Source organism: Chanodichthys erythropterus, chromosome 6 (genome assembly GCF_024489055.1).
Source record: "Chanodichthys erythropterus isolate Z2021 chromosome 6, ASM2448905v1, whole genome shotgun sequence".
In the NCBI taxonomy this organism is placed as follows: domain Eukaryota; kingdom Metazoa; phylum Chordata; class Actinopteri; order Cypriniformes; family Xenocyprididae; genus Chanodichthys; species Chanodichthys erythropterus.
This window is the reverse complement of record NC_090226.1, coordinates 14,299,615-14,313,622: the sequence shown is the minus strand read 5'-3', so window position 1 is coordinate 14,313,622 and position 14,008 is coordinate 14,299,615.

The window sequence follows — 14,008 nt, the reverse complement described above, 5'->3', positions numbered from 1 at the left end:
AAATAAAAAAATCAACAAACTTTTTCCCCACAAGAAAAAAAAAGGCTTTTGTCTCTTTGAACTGAGCTGGATGACGACATCACTGTTTTCAGAGGAGCTGCTTTATATCTGAACTGAACTCTTTTCATAATTGATGAACTTTACAAACCCACCCGAATCAACACTGAACTAATTTCAGCGGAAAAAGACATTATTTTGTTTTTAGAGCTGCTTTACAGCAGAATTGAATCATTATTTCCTGTTTATCTGTATTGTATAAAGCGCTATATAAATAAAGGTGACAACTGGATGTAAGATGTATTAACGGCATCTACCAGCAGGGGCTAATTGGCCCGTGCTAACAAGATAAACGTTGACTCCTGGGTTTAACATCATGGCGCTCATTTAAAATACCATTTCCTGAGGTGTCAACAAAAGTTTGAAGTTTACGTCTCTGCAGAGTTCACACAGTCATTGGTCTGACACCTGATTCCACCCTCAGGACAAACCGATAGTACCAAAACAATGAAAAGTGCTCACTCTAGCATTCTGGCCATTTTCTCTAGGATTTCCCCCTAGCTTTTGTTTTTGTTTGGAGTTATTCATTGGGCACAAGCACAAATGTGCAGTGTGTGAAGTAAAAATTTTCCCACAATGTTCCTAAAATGAAGCCATCTGCATATTTTCTCAGCCTGCTTTTAAGCCGCTAGATATCTCCCCCCTCAAAGAACCCCACCATGTTGTAGTTCAAATTGAGAGAGTGAATTAAAATGGGATATGTTGGTGTAGTTTGTAATTATTATGATTAAAATTATATCACATTTCACACACTCAGACACAAGCTTGCACGCGAATCACATAAATAGAACATGTTAGTGAGAAGGGGCGGGGTGAGAGGAGGCTGGTTGTGACTAAGGCTGAGTTACTGTACATTCTAACACTGACTGCAGCAACGCGTGAGAGGGAGGGAGACAGACAGAAGGAGAGAGGGGGTGAGATAAAGGAGAGTGAGAACAACAAGAAGCAGGGAGAGAGGATGCAAGATATGGGCTCACATGTGCAAGCTCAGAGATGAGAAAAATTCAGTTGATTTAAAGGGATAGATCACGCAAAAATGACAAGTCTGTCATCATTTAGGCTACTCACCCATTCCGTATGTTTATATATGTAAAGAATTGTATAGAAGACTAAAAATGACAAAAATGCATCATAAAAGTGGGTTGTACAACTTATGCGCTATATTCTACATTTTTTAAAGCCATAACGTTGTTTCACGGAATATAACCATATTATTATTCACTGAAAATAGCCCAATGATGGAAGTAGCAATGTTTGATACTGTTATTTTATTATTATTTCTAAAGTAGCCTATTATAGTATTTATCAATAATTTGAATTAGCTTTTATAGTTATATTTCCAGTTTTAATTTTAAGATTTAGTGGGCTACTTTTGTTTTGTGCTTTTGTCACTTTTATTAGTATTTTACAAATATTTCTATTTAGCTTTAATTTATTTTTATTTCAGTTTTAGTTTTAGTAATTTTAGTGCTTCAGCTTTTTTCAGTTAGGGTTGCCAAGGCAACATTTTAAATTTTTGTTTGTTTTTCATCTAATATTTATATTTTATTTCCACTTTATTTCAATTAATGAAAATTATTTTTAATAGTTTTAGTTAAAGGGGTGGTATAATGCCACTTTTACACAATGGAAATGTCCCCAGAGTGTGCATGTGAAGTTTTAGCTCAAAATACCCTACAGATAATTTTTTATAGCATGTTGAATTTGTCACTTTTTGAGTGTGCATTTTGCGTTTTTGTGTGTGTCCCTTTAAATGCAAATGAGCTGCTGCTCTCAAAAGGGGGCGGGGTTTTAGGAGCTCGTGTTAGCACTTAGCAGCGCCTCACATTACCTCAGGCAGACTCATTGAAAATTTCAGAAACTGTTCTGCCTTTTATGTTCAAACTGGAGTCGGACAATGATGGAGAGACTCAAGAAGAAGTGACAACATGTATAATGCAACAGGACGCTTATGAACGGTTTGTTCATGAATTTATGTAACGTTAGCTGTGGAGTTAACTATCTTAAAGTCATTGATTAGCATATTCTGTCATGTTTATGACAGAGAATATATGCTGCATGAAGACAGAACAGGTATAGTTTAGTTTAATTACGGTTATAACTTATGTTGTCATCTTGCTTTTATGACATTAAGTTCTGTAATGCAGTAACATGGCCTCACCCCCTTTGTTGCATGTTCCCAAGGGCAAGGTTTATGAAAATTTTAGAGTTAGTGATGTCACTAACCCGGGAAGAAGCTCGTTGGAGTCCCTACCAGCCGTTTGTTGTAGTCCTTAAACAGAGATCTTTAAAAGAAAATATCTCCGTTTGCACTGAACTTTCAGCTCTGTAACGAAGCTTGGAAGCTCCGATTGGCCAAACAGTCATCGAAAATGTAGCGTCCCTTACCAAAATTGCAAACTTCAGCTTCTAAAGCAATTGTGAACAGTTAATTAATAATGTTGTCGGTATTACCGTATCAGTTCAACTTTAAGTCCTGAGATGACAACATAAAATACAGTTTTAAAAAAAACATAAGTAAGTGTATATTTCTAATTTATTTAGGTGTGTGCAACCGCGCTGTACTCTCCCTGGTTCAGGAAGCTGTCCTCCGTAAAATGCCCAGTACACAAGCTAACTTTTGGGTTATACTGCTCAGGAACAGCATTGTAAATAAATCGTAACCACATATTCCTAATTTCATCCATTTTGGATGGCCAAACAAATGGGTTTTGTTTTTGCATCCACACAGCTTCTCCACATTTTACTTCCACAAACATTACGTCACAATGTGAAATATTATCATAATGCCATACAAAGAAAGAAGATAATGGCTTCAGTTATTTATAACTGAAGCCATTATCTTCTTTCTTTGTATGTGCATTTGGGTGGCATTATGATAATATTTCACATTGTGACGTAATGTTTGTGGTAGTAAAATCTGGACTTTGATGGAGGTGTTACTTTTAGGCAGGTCTTGAGCAGTGCTCTATGGAAGCTTGTTTCTGACACATTATAAAAATTAAAAAAGGTAATTGATACCTTTTAATCTTTCAATTCTGACTTTTTTTCTCAGAATTCATGTTATAAAGTCAGAATTGTGAGCTTTAAACTCGCAATTGCAAGAAAATGTCAGAATTGTGAGCTATCTTTTTCCCCCTCAGAAATTGACTTTATAACTTACAGTTGTGAGTTTATATCTCACAGTTCTGAGAAAAGTCAGAATTGCGAGATATAAATTCACAATTGCGAGGAAAAAAAAGTCAGAATTGCAAGGGAAAAAAATCTGTTAAAGTTACAATTATCTTTTTTTTTTATTTTTTATTCCATGGTGGAAACAAGCTCCCATAAGTGTTCTCTGTTAGATGGAACAAATCCCTCTGTGGGAGACTGAGCTTTGTAACTTTGCATATCTTATACACGCACATACAGATACATTACACACTAAAGGAAAAGAAAAACATTAAATAGCATCATATGACCCCTTTTAATCCAGATTTCTCATTTTGTATTGCCTGAAACAGAATTTAAATTTTTGAGTGAACTATTTCTTTACTTTCACCTCCATGCTGTTTTGTAGATGAATAATCTCTTTATTAATTCCCTTCTGTTCTGTCTGTATCCCCCCCCCCCTCTCTCTCTTTCTACGCGCAAAGCTAATGAGGGCTGGTCACACTCCGGGCCCTATAAGCATGCATGAGCTCTGTTCTCCATTCGTCCTCAGTGGCATTGAGGTGCACAGTAGGAACTAACACAATTATCCGCTATGACCTTTCAGCAACTCCCCCGGTATCGTATGCCTATCCTGAGAGACTCCGGCCAGCCCTGAGAGAATACGTACATATGTGCATATGTGTGTCTGTGCCACCAGAAGGACAGCAGAGCTGGCGAGGACACATCGGTCCCGCCCTATGATTATTTTGTGCTAGTGAGCACACCAGGCAATCCGGGAGTCGCTCCAATCAATGTGTGGCTTTTCACATTTTGTAACAGGTGGAACATCCGTGGGGATGACAACCTAACATTATGATCTAATAAAACGCTTCACATACTCACAGAAGTCTTTGGAAATCTTGATATTATTACTTCCAAAAAAGTGCACTGCGTCTTTCAGAAAAAGAATTTAGTTATACTAACAACAAACGTTTGGAGAAAAAATAGTATTGAATGCATTTTCACTACAATAACAAAAAAAAGGTTATTAAAATCCCAAGATCAGTCTTTAACACTGGCTATTTTTATTTATTTATTTATTTATTTATTTTTGTACACCGTTTTCCATCCTGCAGGTGTCACTATGTTTTGCAAACTAACTAGTTTGGGCCCTGTGTTTTTTTTTTTTTTTTTTAATGAATGTAAAATCTTCAGTGCCAATGTGAAATAATTAATTTTTCACAACATATAACATTAAGAATGTGGGTTTGCAGTTTATATTGAATGTGATGGAATAAAAAAGATTGTGTATGGCAAAAAATACACTGAGTTGTCCTCATGGGCTGCACAGAAAAAACAAACATAGTTGTGACCAATATTCTAATTTTTGAAAGAATGACTTCTAACAGCCAATCATTTTTAATGAATTAAAAAGTACATAGCACAACTCTGATTCATAAACAAATGACTCTGAAACCTATAGCGAGATCTGATTCACAAGCAAATGAACTCTCATAAGCCTGTTCAAAACATTCAGCATGCACTAATGCATTATGATTTCCAAAATGAATGACTCTTATAAGCCAGTGCTTTTTACTGAGTCAAAACAGCACAATTTGAAAACAAATTTCTTTTATTAGTTGGTTCTTTTAATACAGTACAGAGTTGAATGTATGTCACTTTGCATTAGCAGACAGAGAGAACTTCATATGCCAGCAAAATGAATACAGCCTACCCAAATGAATTAAAATCAGAATCAAATCATCTGTAGGCTTATTAAAGCAACAATAGAAGGTTATTTTTACTTAAATACTTTTCAGAAAATAAGTAGTGCTTTTTTCTTCAATGTGATAGTACAAACCCGATTCCATAAAAGTTGGGACACTGTACAAATTGTGAATAAAAACAGAATGCAATGATGTGGAAGTTTCAATTTTCATTATTTTATTCAGAATACAACATAGATGACATATCAAATGTTTAAACTGAGAAAATGTATCATTTTAAGGGAAAAATAAGTTGATTTTAAGTTTTATGGCATCAACACATCTCAAAAAAGTTGGGACAAGGCCATGTTTACCACTGTGTGGCATCCCCTCTTCTTTTTATAACAGTCTGCAAACATCTGGGGACTGAGGAGACAAGTTGCTCAAGTTTAGGAATAGGAATGTTGTCCCATTCTTGTCTAATACAGGCTTCTAGCTGCTCAACTGTCTTAGGTCTTCTTTGTTGCATCTTCCTCTTTATGATATACCAAATCTATGGGTGAAAGATCTGGACTGCAGGCTGGCCATTTCAGTACCCGGATCCTTCCTCTACGCAGCCATGATGTTGTAATTGATGCAGTTTGCGATCTGGCATTGTCATGTTGGAAAATGCAAGGTCTTCCCTGAAACAGACGATGTCCGGATGGGAGCATATGTTGTTCTAGAACTTGGATATACCTTTCAGCATTGATGGTGCCTTTCCAGATGTGTAAACTACCCATGCCACACGCACTCATGCAACCCCATACCATCAGAGATGCAGGCTTCTGAACTGAACGCTGATAACATCTTGGGTTGTCCTTGTCCTCTTCTAGTCCGGATGACATGGCGTCAAGGTTTTCCATAAAGAACTTCAAATTTTGTTTCGTCTGACCCCAGAACAGTTTTCCACTTTACCACAGTCCATTTTAAATGAGCCGTGGCCCAGAAAAAACGCCTGAGCTTCTGGATCATGTTTAGATACGGCTTCTTTTTTGACCTATAGAGTTTTAGCCGGCAACAGCGAATGGCATGGTGGATTGTGTTCACTGACAATGTTTTCTGGAAATATTCCTGAGCCCATGTTGTGATTTCCATTACAGGAGCATTCCTGTATGTGATGCAGTGCCATCTAAGGGCCCGAAGATCACGGGCATCCAGTATGGTTAAAATATAAAATATAAGTTTATAAGATTTGTAAATTATTAAATTCCTTTTTTATTCACAATTTGTACAGTGTCCCAACTTTTTTGGAATTGGGTTTGTACTTTGCATAATTAGTTTATGATTAAAATTGATAACTAACTATAATTACTCTGATTAAATATAAATGGCAACACTGTTATAGAAGGAATTATTAATTGTATGCATTCGAAATGTAATTTTAATGTATGCTACTGTCATAGACATTTGACCTGAGTGCCCCCACACTGTAGAAAAAAAGAAGAACAAGAATTTTCTACCAGGACATTATCCGTTAAGTTTACAGACTTAACTCTAAAACACAACAAAATGCAATGGGTAATTCAAAATTCGGGTGGAACATCAATATGGAAATCTCCTGTATGTAATAACACAGTACATTGTGCCTTATTTTATGGACTTTTCTTAGTGCACTCCCACCGCCATCCTCCTAGATGCCTTTACTCCTGCAGCAGCACTAAACACTGTGTGCCATTAAATAGAAGAAAAAAAAATCAGGCAATGCAATTTCTATGTAAATGCACAACAGAGCCAGGCAAGTGACTAGAATAGAAAACACTGTGGACATTATTACACTGACAGAGAGCAGCCACAAATCAAGTTGGGATAAGAAAATCTACACGACTACAGCCAATTTGGCTTCTCTCTGACCCTCTGAGCAAAGCAATCATTTAGAAAAGGATATTTGCCATTTACCCCTTACAAGAGTGACCTTTTTCTTTTTTGACATATAGACACACACACACACATTATAAAACACACATATACCTGTACAAAACAGAGTACTGCCTGCATCCCTATCCCACTGGCAATTTTGTTGGGCTGCTTTAGCAAACTGTGGACAGCCTATAAAAGCGTAATTGATGGTTGCTGCTTGTGAATGGGCATCCCCCCCCCCCCCTTTTTTAAGAGTAGCTGAGGAAAATGAAAGCGCACACAACGGCCTGGCTCATTTTATGGCACCATGGAATTCTTTCTTGAATCTTTGTCTTTTCAAGGTAGAGAACATGGTCTCCATGGGAACCAAAGGGTCTGAACTTTAATGTTCTGTCCAGTAGACCTTTCTGCCCTAATGACCAATGCTGTCATGCTGGAATTCTCACAAAACACTATGATCAAACGCAAAAGAAGACAATGGGGAAAAATGGAATCGCTCTTCCATCAAGGTTTGGATGACTGCCATAGAGATATTAAACAGCTCCCCATAAAAAAGGAAATAGTACATGGCAGAATTACATCCCCTTGATGTTATAAAAAATGAGTCTGATGTGTAGTTTAATGTCCGTTGGCTGCTGAATGGTCCAAGTGGACAGAGGGAAGGGTTATTCATTGTGCTTTGATGTCCTTCACAGAATGGAGTATATGTTTACCTTTGTGGAGTTTCTTCCTTAACTTTGTTTGGGAAGTTTAACCTACCATCACTTCCACACATGTCTGAAATTCCTCTAGTAATGGAAATGAGGGATTTGCATGACAATCATTGAAAAATATAAATATGTAATAGGCTTGCTCAGATGCTCACTTGAGATTGCAGATTCCGTTCAGTCTGTCAGTTGTAGTTCAGTTACCTCAAGGCAGAACAAGGGTGCTTCCTGAAAGATGTCCTTCGATTTAAGTAGTCTGTATCTAGTCTGAATTCTCTCTCTCTCTCTCTCTCTCTCTCTCTCTCTCTCTCTCTCTCTCTCTCTCTCTCTCTCTCTCTCTCTCTCTCTCTCTCTCTCTCTCTCTCTCTCTCTCTCTCTCTCTCTCTCTCTCTCTCTCTCTCTCTCTCTCTCTCTCTCTCTCTCTCTCTCTCTCTCTCTCTCTCTCTCTCTCTCTCTCTCTCTCTCTCTCTCTCTCTCTCTCTCTCTCTCTCTCTCTCTATTTAGTCTTGGCAGAATAGATCTGCTATGCTGCTTCTGCTGCCACCGATATTGCTGCTGCTGTTGGTTATTGCTGCTGCTCCTGCCTTACTGTTTATATATAATACTTTACTTATATCTAGCGAGAACACATTAAATTGATCAGAACTGACAGTAAAGTCTTTTACTTTGGTTTACGCAAAACATTAAAGGGTTAGTTCACCCAAAAATGTAAATTCTGTCAATATTTCCTCACCTTTAATGTCGTTCCAAACCCATAAGACCTTCATTCATCTTCGGAACACAAATTATTATATTTTTTGATGAAAGATATATGACTCGTCCATAGACAGCAATATAATCACCACTGTCAAGGTCCAGAAAAGTACTAAATACATTAAAACAGTCGACATGACTGCAGTGGTTCAACCTTAATTTTATGAAGTGACGAGAACACTTTTTGTGTGCAAAAACAAAACAAAAATAAAGACTGTATTCAACAATCTCTTTTCTTTCCTGTCATTATTCTTACACAGTTGACACAGTAAGCACAGTGAAGGCTTCTGTGTTTATGTCCAAATGCCGGCTCAGTATTGGCCAAAGCTGATCACATGAGCAGCACGACCCATGCGTGTGATGCTAACACAGGAGCCAGCCAATAATGAGTCGACGTTCTGACGTAGAACCTGTAAGCGCTGGACGTAAACAACGTATGAGAATGACACAGAAGAGAAGATATTGTTGAATAAAGTCATTATTTTTGTTTTGTTTTTACAAAAAGTATTCTTGTCGCTCCATAAAATTAAGGTTGAACCACTGCAGTCATGTCGTCTGTTTTAACGATGTCTTTAGTACCTTTCTGGACCTTGAAAGTGGAGATTATATTGCTGTCTATGGAGGAGTCATAAATTTCATTTTTGGCTGAACTAACGCTTTAAGCAGCACAGCTGTTTTCAGCATTGATAAAATTAAGAAATGTTTCAAATTAGCACCAAATCAGCATATAAAAATGATTTCTGAAGGTTTTCATGATTGTAATGACCCTGTTGTAATTCACCTTTCACAACATTCTCAACTTTTCTCCATTCAGAGGCCCGGTATCGACTATTCAACTACTTGCCATTTTAGAAAGGTCAAACTGTTGTAAAACATTACAAGTACAAAACGGAGTTTACGGCAACATTACTTAAGCCCAAACACCTTTTTCAGTTACTGTTTGACAATAAGTGATATATTATCTGTATTATTTGTGGACTCTATTTAATGAGATTCTTTGCCAGTGAATCTTAAGACTTTTCTGAGAGCTGAGAATAGCTGTAGATAGAGATCACAGGTCAGAGAAGGGTCTGTCCTTATAGCTTCCATGCTGACCTTTGCATAACTAGCTCAGAGAGCAGATCAATGAATGAACGCTGCCGCTATAATGAGATCAAGTAGGAACCAATGTGCTGGGGAAAAGGTGTGAGTTGAGAAGGCATTTGTGAAGTGTCTGAAATAAATAAGGTCTGTGAAATGGGAGGAGAGGGAAAGATGAAGGTGAGTATTGAGTGGTTTTAATCAACACACCCAGGGTCCATCAGCACTGACATGTTTCACACGCTTTGCTGGATATGGGCACAGCGCCACACACACATAGATTATCAGCACCATAGGAAGCCTAGCAAGTCTGAAGCACACGACTCAAAGGCCAAAATGATATTACTCATTTCCCCCCCCAAATGATGATCCCCAGCCAGGCTGGATTGGCTGGAGTGCTGTAAATGATTTCCCATTGATAGCAGTGTGTGTATGATGAGGGGTATGAGAGTGAGAGAGAGAGAAGAAATCCATTTTTAGGCATTGTAAGGTGTGTGTGTGTGTGTGTGTGTGACTGGACTGGGGAATATATTTAGATTATTATTAGATTAAAGCACTCAAAAGAGAAATAAGATAAATCACTGAGGAGGTTAGAGAAATTTGTGCTATGGATGTATAATAAAAAAAGAAAATGTTACATTTAAAGAACTATTTTTACCTGATCTGGCCTTAAAAAAATAACTTTTGTTGGTGTAACCTAATCATTTACACTTTAATGATTAAATATAATAACTTATTTAATTCAAATTGGTTTAGATGTTAGTTTTTTTTTTTTGTTTTTTGTTTTTTTTACAATTTTACAGTGATGCTTTGTCTGAATCAAACATGTCTGTGTTTTTCTCACACAACCTCAGTAAACATTTCACAGCAAATTACCTACTGGTTTAAACTGCTTCCTGGAATACTCGATTCTGATTGGCTTAGTAGCACACACACATTGTGATGTCAAGTTAATGTGCACGTTTTCGTCTGTAAGATGTATTTTGATCATGAGTGTTTGATCTGTAATATGTTTCTGAATGACAGACCTACTGTTATATTGGTGGTGTGTTGATATTGTTCCGTACATTATGAACGTTTTAAGATTATATACAAGTAAAATGGCAAAATCTCAACTTAAATCCATATTTGTTTTCCATGTTTTTATTTCTTGAGTAGGCTAATAAATTCCATAATTTACAGTGAAAAGCAAACCACACATAATTCCTTGCTTGCAGTATGTATTTTTCTTTGTCTAATACTATAACTAAAGCTACATTTATCTTTGTGCTGCCTGGTACACCTTTATTATGGATTTATATATTTTTTTGCCCACTTTAAAAACAATCATGGTTCAAGTTGTCCTACTGCTGGCATCTCATTTGACATAAAAAGAAATTAAATCAATCAGGAGAGGTAGATGATGAAGTACTTGAAGCTCTAGTTGCAGCATCAAGCATGATCCTCATATTAATTAATTCCTTCCTTAATGATATACAGTGGGTACGGAAAGTATTCAGACCCCCTTAAATTTTTCACTCTTTGTTATATTGCAGCCATTTGCTAAAATCATTTAAGTTCATTTCTTCTGTCGGGCCACTCTGCCATAAAGGCCCGACTGGTAGAGGGCTGCAGTGATGGTTGACTTTCTACAACTTTCTCCCATCTCCCGACTGCATCTCTGGAGCTCAGCCACAGTGATCTTTGGGTTCTTTTTTACCTCTCTCACCAAGGCTCTTCTCCCCCGATAGCTCAGTTTGGCCGGACGGCCAGCTCTAGGAAGGGTTCTGGTCGTCCCAAATGTCTTCCATTTAGGGTTATGGAAGCCACTGTGCTCTTAGGAACCTTAAGTGCAGAAGAAATTTTTTTGTAACCTTGGCCAGATCTGTGCCTTGCCACAATTCTGTCTCTGAGCTCTTCAGGCAGTTGCTTTGACCTCATGATTCTCATTTGCTCTGACATGCACTGTGAGCTGTAAGGTCTTATATAGACAGGTGTGTGGCTTTCCTAATCAAGTCCAATCAGTATAATCAAACACAGCTGGACTCAAATGAAGGTGTAGAACCATCTCAAGGATGATCCGAAGAAATGGACAGCACCTGAGTTAAATATATGAGTGTCACAGCAAAGGGTCTGAATATTTAGGACCATGTGATATTTCAGTTGTTCTTTTTTAATAAATCTGCAAAAATGTCAACAATTCTGTGTTTTTCTGTCAATATGGGGTGCTGTGTGTACATTAATGAGGAAAAAAATGAACTTAAATGATTTTAGAAAATGGCTGCAATATAACAAAGAGTGAAAAATGTAAGGGGGTCTGAATACTTTCCATACCCACTGTACATAATATTATAATTACTCACATAAATACATGCATTCAGAGTATATGACTTTCCATAACAGCCACATCCAGACAACACCTTAATACTGTATTCATTATCTAGATTCCTATTCTGACCAAATCTGCAATTGAATTGACGTCAGATGTCATTTAGAACACTAATCCTGTCCGGAAAGCACTTAAGAAAGACAATGATTTGTGCATGTGTAGTGGTGCAGTGCCGTAAATGCCACATCAATGCATTCATTAGACGTAACTGCTGTGGTATGAAGCCAGAGCTGACTGTGGAACCTGTCAGGCTAGTTTGTCACTTTGTATCTCTTTGTCTCACTCAGCATTCAGGAGTCAAGCCTGTAGGAAGGGCCTCATGTGTGACCGCTTTCCAGACACCATGTCAGTTTTACTCCAGGGGGACGTGGCCAGACAGCCCCGACAGCCAATGCACCACTCTCAGCGGATTGCTTATTTACAAAACACCCTGTTAGAATGTTGATGAACAGCGTGCTCTTACTTCTGCTCACTACTGACCCCTGTTGCCCAGTGATTGAGGTTAGTAGTAAAATGGGGACAAGATGTTTCTGATGATTGACATGAAAATTGCTATAAATGCATTAAAATTAATTTAAATTCTGTTATCATTTATTCACTTTCATGTTGCTCTAAATGAAGACCTTTTGAGTATTATGGATGAAAGAAAGTCATTCGGGTTTGTAATGACATCTGGGTGAGTAAATGATAACAGAATTTTCATTTTTGGCTGAAATTTCCCTTTATTTGTCAAAAAAATGCACCTTTATAAATGTACTGCTCTTAAAAAGAAAGATTCTGTGCATGTGGCGACAGCTAATCAAACACAGATGCTTTGAAACAGCAAAGATGTTTATTTCCCCTGAGGATTTGCAGAAAAAGAGTCTGGATTAAGTGCTTTTAAGATGTGAAAGAATTTAATGTTCGAGGAAAAACAAAGCACAGAGGCCACTAAAATATTGCATATTAAATATGGTTGTCAGTCCTCTTCTAAATGCTTATGCTCTTAAATGCATATTTTGATCATTTAGAGCACAACTCTTGTGTAGTGACAACCAAATGTCCAATAAATCTGCTTATAGAATCTACATCTACATTAAGAAGCACAACGCAACTGTACACTGTAAGAAAAAATATATTTAAAAAATGGAAAAAGTATTGGTAATTTTATGTACATTAAAATATGGACATGTCCTTTAACCCTAAAACATAACACAATGCAATGTGTAATTAAAAATATGGGTAAAACACCTGTGAAAAATCAAAACAGAAAATTCTTTAATATTAAAACAATACTTTATGCTTCTTTTCTTGGAGTGTATTTTCATGCTAACAGAATGGCAGACAGAAGGAGGAGACAAAACTGTTGATTTCAATAGATTGTAAAAAGAGTTCAGAAAAAATGGGCTATACCAATTGAAGTGAATTTTGAGATAACAGTCCAAATGCCACTTCCATTTGGAGATTGACAGGTCATCTGATATGTCTTGTCGCTACGTGTAGATAGCTACTTTCTAACATTTCAGAGAGACTTTAGCTTTTGCAACTCTGGACAAAAGGTTCAGAAAGTACTCTACTGTTTGCTACAGTAGTGTCAGTGAGATGATGTAAGCAATCTTAGTAGAGTTACTGGGAAACTTGCTGCTCAAATGCCAGGGGAGTACTGGGTCAGAAAACCATGAACTATGTGGTTTGCCATTTTATCACTCTTGGGCTGACAGGTGTATATGGCTCTCAGGAGAATAGCTGAAACTGTAGTGGTAAAAAGAGAGACTGAGCATGTTGGGGCAACTGTTATCCTAATGTTCAGCATGATTGCTGGTGTATTTTGCATGGACATTTCCATTAGCATGGAATGCAGGGTTATTTTACTGGCTAGAATCTAATTCCAAAGTCAATAGAACTCACCCTATCCTTTAACGTGACTTGGTGGACCATTAAGCAATTTTCCTTTGCTTCAGAAGCCCCAAGGACATTGGGTGGAGAATCCCCGGTCTTTTTTGTGGCTATAGGCTCAGGGGAATACAAACTGGGAAGCAGGGGAGAGGAATGGATTGGTCAGATCAGTTAAAAGGCTGAGTGATGGCCTTGTCAGGTCCTCTGACTGCAATTATTGGATTACAGGCCAGCCACTGCTGCGCTAATAAACCAATGGCACCATCCCATTAATGATTACGGTTAAAAGGGCCGTACAGTGTCTTCATCTTGTTGTGTGCTCTGAAGGCTGAGAAATTATATATACATTCTAATACAAAAACATCTGCATGTTTAAAATGACATTCGAATAAAAACCAATAAATTGCAACAAATGACATTTGGCAGATGTA